The sequence below is a fragment of the Plectropomus leopardus genome, chromosome 9 (assembly GCF_026936395.1).
Source record: "Plectropomus leopardus strain MGB_pleo_1.0 chromosome 9, ASM2693639v1, whole genome shotgun sequence".
NCBI classification, from domain to species: Eukaryota; Metazoa; Chordata; class Actinopteri; order Perciformes; family Serranidae; genus Plectropomus; species Plectropomus leopardus.
In genome coordinates this window covers 12,965,531-12,978,412 of record NC_142184.1, presented here as the reverse complement: position 1 = coordinate 12,978,412, position 12,882 = coordinate 12,965,531, and the positions used below count along the sequence as shown (strand labels likewise).

The window sequence follows — 12,882 nt, the reverse complement described above, 5'->3', positions numbered from 1 at the left end:
CTCTCTCTCTCCCTCTCTGGGAGTGTATAATTAGACAGAGCTCAGTGGTAATACAGTCAGGCTCATTGTGGGAGCCTTAGCATTGCTGCTCATGTTTGGCTGATAGCCCAGCGGCTTCACTCATTAACCTCCCTCGAGCTGCAGAATGGACCGGCCCACGGCTCGTGCTATTTGCTGCAACACCTCAGCCTCTTAGCCCGGCAACCAATCGCAGCCCTCAGGGATGATGGAGGGGGGGAAAGGTGTGCTCTCTGGGCACACAGTGCTGTAGGTGAGGGAGCTAAACATAATCACTAAGTATTGACATGTTAGGGCAGGTGAAGCGTAATACCAGCCTGGTCAGATCTGACACACTGAGGATGTCATCGCAGTCATAAGGAGTCAGTTCTCTTTTAATCACTTGGTCATGATGTGTGTGCAGTGGCATCATGTGCTTTTCTTTCAAGCATGAATCTGTAAAAGACCACTCACACATCTTATTGTGAAACCACAGTGAGGTATGGGAATGTTCTGTGCATATGAAGCAATAAGTCATGAGCTCTATATACTGTACTGCGTGCCCCACTTCCCATCACATATGACCTGGAATAAACCCTTGACAAAGACTTAAATAACTCACATGAACAATCATCTATTGGATCACAATATTATTTGTGTTTTTCAGAGTTAAAATATATTCAACCTTGTCTGAGCTCTCATTATTATTAATGTTTCAATTTCATAACTCACTGACTCAAACTGTACCTGAGTGAGTCTTTTTCCCTTTGTCATCATGGGCAAAACATTTGACTCAGGTCCAGAGCTGGAAGTGTCAGGACAGGACAGGCCAAGTCACATGAGCAGCTTACACAGCCTGGGATCCCTCTACAGTACAATGTCAAAGGGAGCTGGAATATATAACCTGCAGTTAAGCGAGACTCTTTATTTGCCTGATCACCATCCTCCCTCCTGGATAAGGCAGTGATATAATTTTATCATTATTATTATTATTAAAAAATGTTTTACTATCAAAACCATCGTGTTTCCTTTAGTTGTTATATCACCTCCTGCCATGACAACTGTAACCTGGGAATCCTTGAATCCTTGGCATGAAAATGATGTTGAATAGATAAATATTTAATAATAAGTAAGGTAAAAAAATACTAATAAGAGGCACATGAAGCAGCTCCTAAGTAACTCATATATGTATATATATATATATATATATATATATATATATATATATATATATATATATATATATATACACGCCATTTATACCTAAATCACCATTTGAAACCTGGTTTTTCTTGTGCTGCTTTCAGTCACCTTAAACAAGTATTAATACCTAATACTACATACCATATATACGGTATATATAATTATATATATAGTGTCTTTGTGGTCATTAAGTGTCTCATTCTTTTTATTTTGTGTTCCTTTGTAATTATTTAGTGTCTCCCTGTGGTTGTTTTGCGTCCCCTTGGGAGAAGTTTGCATCTTTTTGGTTGTTTTTGACTCTTTGTAGTTATTTTGTGTCTTCATGTGGCTGTTTTGTGTCTCTTTGTAGTAATTTGGTGTCTCTTTGTAGTTCCTTTGCATTTCTTTGAGTTCATTTTGTGTCTCCTTGTAGTCATTTTATGTCTCCCTGTGGTTGTTTTACTCTTTGCAGTTATTTTGTGTCTTCTTGTGGATGTTTTGTTTCTCTTTGTAGTTATTTAGTAAAAGAAAGGAGCAGTGTAAACATGCTCACACCCTGTTTAAACACTAATGAAAATACAGCGCTTCAAGTACAATAGCTACAGTGTAAATACGTAAGCGTTAATCTAGTAATGTAGTTTAAAATCTGTTATTTTTCTAATATTTGTATTACTGTACTTGCATTATTTTTTGTGCTTTGACAGGCATTGTCAGGCTCAGTTGTGTAACTCCAAAAATAAAGACTAGATGAGCCATTTCATGCAAACGAAAGTGTCAAAGCCATGATTACAGCTTCATGAGTACTGTATAACCTTCATCGCTCATATTCTCTTTTAATCAGCCTGGTAATAGTCAGAGCTATTGCAAGCTTGTACATATTTAGATCTTGAGTCAGACATGAGCTTTAAGCTTTCATAGACACTTCAAAACTGTTAATGCAGATGTACAGATAAAGATGCCTTAAGAGATTCATTTTTGTTCTATCAGCTGAACACTTTAACTAAACTTATGGGAAAAAAAGAATATCTTAAGTGATTTCAACAAAGGTCATGACTGATTTCATGTCGACCAAGCATTATCTTTTCAAAGTTTCTGTTTGACTGGAGCCAGGAGTAGGAGGGAGATTGTGATCAAACAAGCAGAGAGAGTGGGAGGGTGTGACTACAGCACTAATCGAGAGATCACATGGTGTGTGTGTGTGTGTGTGTGTGTGTGTGTGTGTGTGTGTGTGTGTGTGTGTGTGTGCTTGCTCATATGCGCGCATGTATCTTTTGCTCTTGTGATCATTAGGCACTGCACAGGCCAAACGTCTTAGTATCATTTCCTCTCTCCTTCTCTCTCTCCCGTTCTCACTTCTGCATTCACACTACAACGTCCTATAAACAGCGATGTAAACAGAACTGGGAAATAACATTACCCTGCTCTCCGAGCAAAAATTTGTTTATTGATCAAAAATGAGATGTGAAAAAGATTGTGGAAAAAACATACCCAATTTTTTATGTGTTTCTTCAGTTCATTGATGATACTGCTGAGTCAGTGAGCCAGTAATGACAAATCATTTTTCCAGTGCACAACACATTGAGGCAGGAAAGGCACAAAACCCTCCAGAAGAGTAAACTAGCAAAGAAAATCACATAAGCAATTATTTATAAGTTAAATGTGTGATGCGCTGTCAATCAGTCCATGTGTGGATAGCATAATATATGGTGTCGCACTGCGTGTTAAGGTGACAAATCAGGAACTTTGAAAAGCCTAAACAGGAGGAGCACAGATGCCAATAGACTGATCAGATAGTCAAACACACCTTAATATAATACACTAAATGGTGTCAGGATTTCTCTGACCCTTAATATGGATGCCAGGAGGAAATTCAGTGCCAAACCATATGACTGCTTCACATTCTACAGTGGCCCACGGAGCTCACATGATCATAATGGCCAACAGAGGACTTTAATTCATTGAGAAAAACAGATAACTGAGCTTATAAAGACACAGTGAGTATGTGGACCTCAACCCCAAGATGGTGTATCTGTGATTGTAATCCAAGTGGACAAATGGAACCGCACAAACTGAGAGAGCCAATCACATGGCAGCGAATCACAAACCCGTGATTCCTGCCTACACACACACACATGCAACCACACACAGACACACTCAACAGTGACAAAGCCACTTTGATCCCGTATACACTTGGTTTTCAAATGCCTCTTGGCTAATGCATCCTGATGCATTCCTGTAAAGGCTGTAACAAGAAAATATGTCATCAATGCAGGACATGGTGGTTGTTTTGGTGACAGTGCGGCAACACTCCTAAAAACACGAGGTTTTACCTCGATGGCCACGGTTTTTTCAGTATGTGCACACTTCCGAGAGCTCTGTGGGATACTGGGAGAAGTTTGCCTCGCCGGCTTTCTTCCAGAAAGGGATTTCTTGGTTAAAGTTAGGTAAAAAGGCGAGGTTAGGGTTGAAATGAATTCTGTCAAAAGGGACTTTCTGACCCAGCCTACATATTTCAGCCAACATATTTTGTATTATAACATGATGAGAATTTATCAGCAGTTAGGTAGAAATCAATTGAAAATCTGCAGGGGAAGTCTAGTTGCAGTTGCAGCCGTGCCAGCAGTACACAGAGCAAACATTTAAGTTTGTCTTTGATAATTGAATAAATAAATAAATAAATAATCTCTGTTTGAAGTTACAGTCAGGGGTGGGGTGGTCAATAAACAAGGTTTTAGGTTACGATTTTGCTTGCAAATGACAAGACCAATCAGGCACCCAACACTCTGTTTGATACAGGACGTAAGGCACCGCCCTGGGTGAAACTCCACATTTTTAGGGAGTCCCATTTATGAAAAGTTGAACCAAGTATTGCGTGACCGTCCATCGTTTTGCCCTATGCAAGGAGACATGTTACAGTCCTCTCGCAGCGATACTTCCCAACAGTACACACACAACCGCTAACGTGACTAGCAAGAGTGGGGACATAATAACCATGAACGCGGCCCTTTGACCTTCTAGCATAACTGACGTAGGCAGTAACAAAATCTGACCTCAAGTGGTCAGCTAGGGATGCATTATATACACACGTGTCAAAGGCGACGTGTTTCGGCTGTCAAATTGTGTCCAGATCACCAAAATGTATTTCTAAAAAGGGTCTGTGAGATGATTTCACAATCCTTTGCGTGTGCCATGTGTTTATGTATGTACTGTATATGCATTTGTGTGCTTGTATGTGCATCTGTTTGGAAGAGCATGCCACTTGTGTGTGTGTGTTTGTGTGTGTGTGTGTGTGTGTGAGTGTGCGTGTGTGTGAAAGTGACTCACCCCGTGTCAGTTACTCCTCTACTAAAGTGTCCTTTCCTTTTTTACTTCACACCTCTCCAGTTTGCTATTTTGGGCCATGTTAGCAGAACTAGTAGTATCCAGCACACACACACACACACAAACACACACTCACTACAACATGCAAAACCCATTGGGAGTGTTTTGGAAGAGTGAGAGGAGTGCATCTTTTATGGTGCGCTGGTACAATAGCTGATTCGGTGGAGCAGACAGAAATATCCAGGGTTACTCGCAAAGTGAAAAATATCGTATTGCATAAGATGGTGAAAGGACCTGACCACGTAAATGCAACAGTAGCTCTCTCCCACAAAAGGCACGCACACACACTCACTCACTCACACACAAGCACTCACTCACATAGACACTCACGCACACACACAGTGATGTCCTAATAGTGTCCTGCAGGCAGGCGGGCAGAGGCGGGCTGGGGTAGAGAAACTGGAGCTGAGGCAGAGTGCTGACTCAGGGAACAACCAGTGAGAGAGAGGCTCTGTGTGTGTGTGTGTGTGTGTGTGTGTGTGTGAGAGAGAGAGAGAGAGAGAGAGAGAGAGAGAGAGGGGACATTGTGCTACAGAGGCCTCACGACTTGCGTGTGCAAACCAGAATGTCTCGACCACCACTCTGAGCACTTTATGTTGTTTTACCCGCCACTTTGAGGTTAAGGCCAAAGCTGCCTGCTGCCGTGACAACGGAAGTAAAAAACCAGTCTTACTCTTGTAAGAATTCCATTGAGAAAAAAGGAGAAGTAAAAAGAAGAAGTCAACCTCCCTTTTTAACTTTTAGTTGTATTAATTCACTCCTCCTTTGTTCCTCTGAGTAAATGCTTTGTCAGTGGTGTGTGACACTTATTCATAAAGTCGGACTCTACAAAAAGCATGACCAGTCAGGTGATCAGATTTTTTAAAAAAAATCCCAGACGTATGGGTTATTGTCATTTTATTATTAACTTGTTTCGAAGAGAACGAGAGAGTGAAAGGTGAAATGATTGCCAACAACTCTCAGTTGTAAATTGGGCTGCAGGTAACAATCATTTTCATTACTGATAAATTATTTTCTAATTAATCATTTAGTGCCTTAAATGACAAAAATGTGAAAAATACAGTTTCCCAAATCCCAAAATGACAACTACAAAATGCTGTTTCTGACCATCCATCGGTCCAAAGCTCACGATATTCCGCTCACTATCATATCTGAACACGAAAAGCCAAATTTCCTCTCGCTGGAGAACCTGAAGCCAGAAAATGTGTAGCATTTCTTCACTGCTTTTGCTTGAAAAGTGACCAGAATTATTTTTCTGGCTAATTGATTAATCGACTAATCATTTCAGCCTTAGTTGTAAACGTGTCACGGTTTACAGGCCAACTTTGGGCAAGCATACTTAGACACCCTTTTCTGTGAAATGTGTGATTGTTTTGGATACCTATACTCTTTAATGCAGTCGTGGTAAGTAACTAGGTACATATATTCAAGTACCGCACTCATAGGTGTTGACTTGGGGGGAAGACGCAGGAGATTTAACAGGACTTTTATTTTGGTGAAATTAAAGATATCTACACTATAAAATCCAAAGAAAATGCAGAAATTGGTGCATGAAAAATCACAGGAATGTGGGAAAATAAGTGTTTGATGCTTAGAATTTTCTATCTTTGACTGTACTTACGTATACTTTTGAGGTACTTGTACTTTACTCGAGTATTTCCATCTTATGCTTCTTTCTGCTTCCACTTGTACTTTTTACTCCACTAAATTTATCTGACAGCTTACTTTTCAGATCAGTCAGAAATATTTGATTCGTATCACAAAAAAGAGAAAAGAAAAAAAGGGAAAAATCCTGGCATTGACTAGTTATTAGTGTTTACTGACTCTTTGCCACTCTGAGGTTATACTGCTCATACGGCTTTAGAAAACAATTTCAATTTCATTGCCATTCTTAGTTTCCAGTTTGAAACATTAATCTCTGTTTCATAAATAATGTGTCTTTCTGTTATCTTCAATTGTATTCAAGTACTTTTTCAAGGACCAAGTAAAAAATCACTGATTTTCAAGGTATTTCAGTAGTTAGATATCTGAGTATTGAAATCAAATGCTTCAAACACCTCAGGCGCCTTTAATAAACATGTAATAAAATCCAGTAATATACTTTTGCAATGTCAGACCTAGCACATTCACAAGCTTGCCTATTCAAGATTCAATAATACTCAATACAGAAATATTTACTTTGGTGTATTTTGGTGTCTCCTCACCCTCCACCTCAACCCCTGGAGTAATTTCACCATGAGGTGTTGCTACTTTTAAGCAAAATATCAAATTGCATGTTCCACCACTGGATTTACTTCCAAAAAAGTTCTGCTTATTAAACTAATCACCTGACCACTCTTGTTTCTCACCCAATCTGACTTTGCTGTAGCAATATTTCCATTTTCCTAGATTTCAGCAAGGACATTGTTGAGTAAAATGATGTCATATCTAATAGAAATCACCAAAGTTGTAATAAACCAGAATTTTCCTTTGATTTTTGGCAGTGTGCAAACTGCCTGTCTGTATACATGCACGTGTTTAAGTGTGTGTACATGACCGTGAGGTGTGGGTATGTGAGTGTGTTATATGATGTATATAGACTGTGCTCTAAACACAAGAGCAGCAAGTCAGCAACATCCAGGTGGTTTTGGTTTACCCTCAGATTTCACTCCCCCATTTATCTCTCTCTCTCTCTCTCTCTCCCTCACTCGTCCCCTTGTTGTCTCCCTCTGTCTTTCCTGCTTCATTATTTGTCCTTTCTCACTGGCTAAAAATACTTGCTGCCCTGTCACTATAACAGATCACCTCAGAGGAAATTTGCTGCCAGCAGTGGACAGTGTTTGATAGAGCAGCAACGCCACCCACTCCACACACACACACACACACACACACACACACACACACATACACACACACACATTGCACACACACACACATACCATGAGCCTTGGATCATAATGGTGTCAGTGGATTAGTATTTGCGACTGTGGGCTGATATATAAAGTCTGTGTGTGTGTGTTAGACAAACAGGTGCAGGAACCTCATGAGGCTGACTGAGTTGTTGGAGGGTTGACATCGTAGGTGCAATAGTTACATTAGGTCGCAGCAGTTGGAGAGCTGGAATAATAGATACTATCTCACTTACACACACACAGTCAGGGTTGCACCTGTGCTTTGCTGTTCAAAATAACAGGAATATATTGTGTGAGAAAACTACTGAGCCGAGTGATGCAGACAAAGAAAATATGTGCGAGCAAATGTCCACGAGGCATACGTGTGAAAATGTTTTTTTATCATGCCGGAGAGGGAAAGAGAAAGAGAGAGTGCGAAAAAGAGTGGGGTTGACAGGCCACTCTTGTGACTCGTAGGAAAATTAAATAAACAACAACTTCTCACTCCTGCTTTCACACTTGATGTGCAACTCAACCGAGTCTGTCGGAGACGGCGTAAGGTGTCACTGTTTAGTGCTCAGGAGAATTTTCCCATTCGTGTCTCCTGTTCCCATGGCAACTGAGCAGCGACCTGCGGTGACCCCTGAGGTATGGAGAGGTACGGAGGTGAAGTTGTCATTTAGTGTAGGTCAGTGGACGGATATTGTTGCATTCATCATTTCTTGCAGGTCGCCCTGCTAAGGTCGATAATCAGCCTGAGAAACAAAGCTGTCTCTCTATGGATCACGTTACTGGTGTCTTTAAAAACAATGCACAGAAACATGATTGCAAGTTTGATCAGACCCTTAATATACATTTGTATACACACACTCATATTTGTTTCATGGTTTTTGTTATATGGAATAATTATTTTGGTTTTGGTGTTTGGGGTTGCCTCCCTCTTTCTTTTCCTCCTCTTACCCTTACCCAATCTCTCTGTGCGTGTGTGTGTGAGGGTGTTTGTGTGTGTGTAAAAACATGCACCACAGCCCCGCTACCTGTATTTCAGCAGGCCCTGTTGTCTCATTATCAGAGTGACATTTGTGCAGTCCTGCAGAGCCATCTGGATGCGTCCCACACACATGTGAGAGAAACCAGCCTGGGTTTGGATCTGACTCACATCAAACAGCCTCTCTGCCCACACACACACACACACACACACACACACACACACACACACACACACACACACACACACACACACACACACACACACACACACACACACACACACACACACACACACTAACACACAAACACCAAATACAGACGGCACAAATAGAGCAGTTTCCAGAAGCCAATATCTGACATTTAACGAATAGTGAGGTGACAGAGAGATTGATACAAATTTTCCAACTGACACTTTGCATCTTCATAGATAGGCTCTCCAGTCACAACAAAGAGTGCTAATTGAAAACCGCAGCAGTAAGAGCAAAGACAAAAGTGACCTCTACTTTTGCAATCTCGGTGGTGTGTGTTACCTCAAAATTTGCGTGTGCATGTATGGGACAGCCCCGCAATGAATGCAAATGGCTATAGAAGTGCCACAGGTTGGAGTTGTGAAACTGCCTCTATGGCTCACTGGCACCGAAGGAAGATGAACATCTGAGGTCATGGGCCACTTGATTGTCCAGGAAAGTCCCAAACATTAAATATGTGATCGAAGCATGTGCTTCTAATTTCAAGCAAGCAGCTACCTCCAGGGCTGAAAAATGATGCCAACACTGTAAAGTGCCAAAAACTGCAGTTTCATGAATGGCCTCTTAAAGTTGGCACCAAGCGCAAGCCATAGACACCAGTGTTAAAATGCCCAACATAACAACAGAAATAAACATGTTTACAGCCTAGCACTCTCTATAGCTAATTGCAACATTCATGACAACTGAGTCTTTTATGAAGACTTTAGGTTACGCACATTAAGGGTAGGCTGCATTGAGTGACAGGCTGTCTGCCAATTGTGTCCTCAGCTTCTCAGGCAGATCCATCCCTCACTCCTCCACAGCTCCACCCTCTTGTCCAAATTATGGTCACTTCTGGCTCCAAATAACCAAGATGGTGACGACTGAAATGCCGCACTCAGGGCTTCAAATCAGGAGACCACGAACCAGTGGGTGATGTCACAGTAGCTATGACCGTTAATTTTTCACAGTCTATGCTACGGATACTGAACTTGCTTTGTTTTGGGGACAGTTTGTAAAATGACAGGAGGCCAGGGGCCAGAAAATAAACAAATAGCAACTCTGCTGAGTTCAGGTGTGATTCAGTTTATTAGATTTCTCCTGCAGGCCGTAAATTGAGTATCACTGGTCTGTGGTATGAACAAGAAAACAAATTTCTAAATGAGAATTATATGGTTTCAAAAGAAGCAAGACAGCAACAGAAGGTGGCACAATCAATAATTTCCACACATAATCATAGTTAAAGAAGACACAAGCAACAGCATAGATGCCAATAAAAAAGCCATTTTGTGTTACTGCTTATTCCTAGTATCACTACGTAATGATCTAAGAAAAAATAAGTTTGTGGTCTGGTGTGTGTAGTTATTAGGAGTGAATTGGACAAACATAAGGCCCATGTGACTCAAACACAGAAGAGATGTGAAGACCGTGTTAATTCTACAATGCATGTGGACCAATTTTATATCCTGGTTTCACAGTGAGCTGTAACCTACTGAGGGGATGCTATGACTGTTGCTCGACATTTGTGAAAAAGACCCGCTGCAGTTTCACTATGACTGTGTCAGCACAGCAAACCAAAGAAAAGCACACACAAGTGAGCCAAGGGACTACAAAGTTAGCTTACTGAGTCACTGTCAAATAAATGCTTTTGGTGTGGTGTGAAAGGTGCATGCACACTTTAAGAGTTCCCTCTCTCTCTCTACGCAGAGTCCTGAGAGTTCCTGAGTCGCTCTGTGCATGCAGGTTGCCCAAACGCCACTGTGATGTTCATTGACATGCTAAAGCTCAGCCGCATGCAAGGTAGGCCTCGCTCTATCCCCTTCATCTCGCTCTCTCTTTCCCCTCCTACCTTCTCTCATCTATAATTGATTGCTCCCACTGTACCAACTTCATTTGCTGGCTGTGAATAATGAATGAGACACGGAGTGGAGGCGCTTTTTCTTCTCCGCTGGTTTGATACCCGATTAGCCGTTTACAGTGTATCTGTGCTATCCGTGACCAGGTCTGGGGTTCCCAACGTGTGCCACCGAGTGTGCCAAGAAATGCTGCTCTGCTTCGGGGGAAAAAGGCACGACAGCAAAAAAAAAGAAAAGTGGAATCAATCCCGTTGATTATCTAATCTAAGAAACAGGCATAATTAATGACCACGCAACAGGCGTGTGCTAAAGCGACAAGGATGTTGTTTTAATGCATGATTGAAGCATGTGAGGCGGTTGAGTTGTTGCATGGAAATGAAACCTGCAACTTATGGAGAGTGCATATTTCCCATTATAGCAATCTCACACTCTGTAGGCACCTTGACACACACAAATGAGTGCACATACATACTGTACCTCGCACACACACACACACTTACATGCAAACCCACATGCACAGAGACAAAGTGTTCTCTGCCGCAGTGAGATGTGCTCCTTTGAGGTGCATGCCATGTGATGCTCATTCCGCTTACCTCCCTCCACACAGCTCAATGGACTCACTCACTCACACTCAACTCACACTTAACCAGGATTATTAATAGCGTGTTTCAGTTCCACAATGTGCAGGAGAAGTGCAAGTGAAGCAATTCAGAACTCTGGGGCCAAAGATGACGTGCTCTCTTTTTTTAAAAAAAGGGGGATAAGGTTACGTCAACCAGAGACTCAAAACTTTTCCAGGAAGAGCTGACAGGAGTGACATGCCCCCCTCCTGCTGCTCCTGCACCTTCCTCCCCTTACTATCCCAGGCACATGCCCACACACACTCATTCATGGAAAAATAAAGACGATTTGCTGACACAGACATGCACGCAAACAGATAAAAGAGCCACATTGTTAGCAGTCTGCCGTTTGCAGAAAGTTGTAACAGACAGAAGGGGCTCGGTGTGGGCAGCAGAGGGCTGACGACACAGCAGCTGCTCAACTTTCTGCAACCTGATGGAGTGAGTGTCTGAGAGGACTTTGATGGCCATGATGGAAATGAGATGATGTGGAGGAGGGAGGCTAGGAATGTGGACTGCGATTCCATTTTCACCTTCATCTGAAGTGCTTAAAATGTCTGAAGATCCTTTTTGTTTCCGTTTGTGTCTCTCATTCCACTCCTCCCCTACGTCACCTCCGCTCCTCTGTCTGCGTCTTTCTCTGGTCACACATCTCCACGCTGAAAGAGACAACCCTTACACAGAGAGACCCTGAGTGTCTGTCTGAACCGTATAGAGTTAGAGACTGTCTGAGTCTGAATAAGTCTTGATCTGCAGAGGTAGGTACACAGAGGCACAGTTATAAAGAGAGGCGGAGGAAGGGTTGCGAGAGAGAGAAAAAGACGAAGAACACAAGAGAGCGTGAGTGCGTGAGAAAGAGAGATGTACTGTAGGGAGCTGGAGGGAGAAAGTAAGAGAGAGACGGAGGGAGAATAGATGAGCATGAGAGTGTGTGAGAGAGATAAATAGAGACAGAGTGAGCAGGAGGAGGGGGAGAGTGTAAACAGCAGAAGGTTCACTGGGTTCAGTGTGCTGTAGAGGAGCTGAAAGATGGGCATCAGAACTCGAAGCCCAGGGGGCTGGATAGTGGTGCGTGACTCACATACTCATGCATATATTCACGCGCGCACACACATGCACACACAAACATTCAAATGCTTTTTTATTTCCAAACGCAAACAATTACACACACAAACCCTGGGGACACATATAGATAATAGAGCCATTTAAAAAAAAGTGTAACACCTTTTTCATCTTTTATTACAGCACCGCCCATCAAATCCTCTTACAAGTTCTCATTAATACGTTGATAAATAGATTTTCAGGAAATTGCTTTAACAGATTGAATCACTGTTACATAAACGCCTTCCTACAATGGAATATGCTGTGGTTGTTGTTGTGTTGACTCACAAAATACATAATATCACACACACATGATCTGACATTTTCACGGACAAGAAACACAAAATATAGATGGCCTTTATATTTACAGGTCACCAGAACCCATTTCACTGTGCGGTTTGCTTTTTTTTTATCTGACAATGACTAATATCCACAAGAAAATCCGAAGTTCACTGCTGTATATCAGTGGCACGGCTCAGCATGACGAGTCAAACCGATACTGTCAGTCACACAGTACAGGCAGCCTGTTTTCTCCACATGAGTCACTAGATCTCATTTAGACACTGAAAAACACTGCACACTTGCAAAACTGACATCACAAACCATCATGTTAACCCAAAAGTGATCCTTCCACGCTTTCACAGCTCGTCCACAGAGA

The 12,882-nt window shown here is 41.9% G+C and overlaps 1 protein-coding gene across 3 annotated transcripts in view; it reads left to right on the top strand.

Annotated features, from left to right (window-relative positions):
* Positions 1–12,882, top strand: part of LOC121946877 (uncharacterized) — a 46,440-nt gene that overhangs the window by 14,150 nt on the left and 19,408 nt on the right. For 2 of the 3 annotated variants that reach the window (XM_088082000.1, XM_088081999.1), the window contains exon 2: positions 10,355–10,447. The exons of the other annotated variant lie outside the window; for it this stretch is intronic. The gene's annotated coding sequence lies outside the window, so the exon portion shown is untranslated. The remainder of the gene's footprint in view (positions 1–10,354; positions 10,448–12,882) is intronic. 3 annotated transcript variants of the gene reach the window in all.